Genomic DNA, 1,715 nt, shown 5'->3' on the forward strand with positions numbered 1-1,715 from the left:
CTGGTGGCACCGGCTACGGCCATGTTGGAGAGTGGGTGAGGGTGAACTCATTGACTTATAAATCTCACTAAAGATTGGGCGCCAGGTACTGAGTACCGTCAAAGGAAATAGGCTACTGGATATCTTAACACCAGATAAACAATTAAAAATAAGCAAACTTTAATAAGTCAAACACGTTCAAAGAACCAATCAAAAGACAGACAGAAGCTCAAACGGTGAATCCAATAATCAGATATCAATGCAAATCTCATTAGAATAAACAGCGCTATATCAATCCATATCCAAACGTAAACTCAACTGACATTCTCTTAAACTAGAAACTTAAGTAGAGGGTAAAAACCCAAACAAATCACATTTAGCTCAAATAAGAACTCTACTCTCAAGGCTCAACTCAAATCTCAAATCTCAACTCAAAGTAGTCCGAATCAGGACCTAAAATCACAGAAATGTTTTGCTACTCGCAAATCTTCAGAACGCTTAAAATTAATAACTTAAAAACTAACTTCAGGCAGAAGTGTATAGCCTTAGTGGAGGCCAAGACCAAAGTCTGAATAAAAGACCCTGAATGAAAGAAACAAAACTTGTATGAAACACATGTTCACCATGGGCAACATAACCTTGACGGTTGACAATACATGGGGGTAACTCATCAAGTCCAAGCACGACACTCACCGAGGATAAAGCGTAAAGACGACAAGTTGGTATAACAATAAGAAGAACACTCGGGTCAGCGAACAGCGGGTGTAGGGTTAAATACTAACCCAACCAGGCGGCCGAAGCCCGCACTGGGGATAATCTCACAAGAACTACATCCCGACTGATCAAGCACCAAGCAGAACGACAATAAATATCCAACGGGAGGCGGCTGGCTATGAGAAAGTTAGATGAACTCAACAAGAGCAATATGGGAAATTAGCTAGCCAGGTAGAGAGCGGGAGATTTGAAAAGGACAAGTAACGCAGAACAAAGTGATCGTTACATTCCCCCCTCCCTACACTGAGCGTAGCGAAAAAGATTAAAAGAAATTAGTAATAGCTCATCGAGCACTAAAAGATATGAAACTGGAAGACAAGCCCGAAATTACTTAATGAACTCATTAGTCCAACACTAATGCAAACAAAATAAAAGGGCACAAAAGGAAACGATAATCAAGCAGTTCGACAGAACTAAACTGATATCAAAAGGAACTTAGATGCACAGAAGTCGAAACCGACAGCATACCATAGAAGTTGCACGTACTACGTTGACTCACAACACTTGAAACTAAACTGATCCAATAATGATCGAACCCACTACATAATCAAACATCAGGAAACCATGACACAAATAGGGTTAACTCACTTCAGGTGGCTTATGAAAAGAATGCTCAAAACATAGGACAAATCAGGTAACTCAAACTGAGATAATTGATGACAATAAAATTGAATCAAGAGACACTAAAGTCTAACTCAATACACAACACACAAAGCAAGAAGCTCAAATAAGTAACAGAACTAAATTGCACAAAATACAAGTAAGATGAAACTAACATCAACAAAATACAATACAATATTAACCTAAACTCAGAAGGCCAAATGCAAAATACAAATAGGAAACTCCTGCCCCACGTTGGGCGCCAAAATGTAGCCTCATTTTATTTACTAACTAACTAAATTAAAGATGTTTAATCTGGTGGCACCGGCTACGGCCATGTTGGAGAGTGGGTGAGGGTGAAC

The 1,715-nt window shown here is 39.4% G+C and overlaps 1 protein-coding gene across 1 annotated transcript in view; it reads right to left on the reverse strand.

The window, feature by feature from the left end:
• The window catches only part of LOC127749353 (netrin receptor unc-5-like), a 100,931-nt gene that overhangs the window by 84,097 nt on the left and 15,119 nt on the right, over positions 1 to 1,715 (reverse strand). The window lies entirely within an intron of this gene.

This window comes from Frankliniella occidentalis, unplaced genomic scaffold (assembly GCF_000697945.3).
Source record: "Frankliniella occidentalis isolate FOCC.00 unplaced genomic scaffold, Focc_3.1 Scaffold48, whole genome shotgun sequence".
Taxonomy (NCBI): domain Eukaryota; kingdom Metazoa; phylum Arthropoda; class Insecta; order Thysanoptera; family Thripidae; genus Frankliniella; species Frankliniella occidentalis.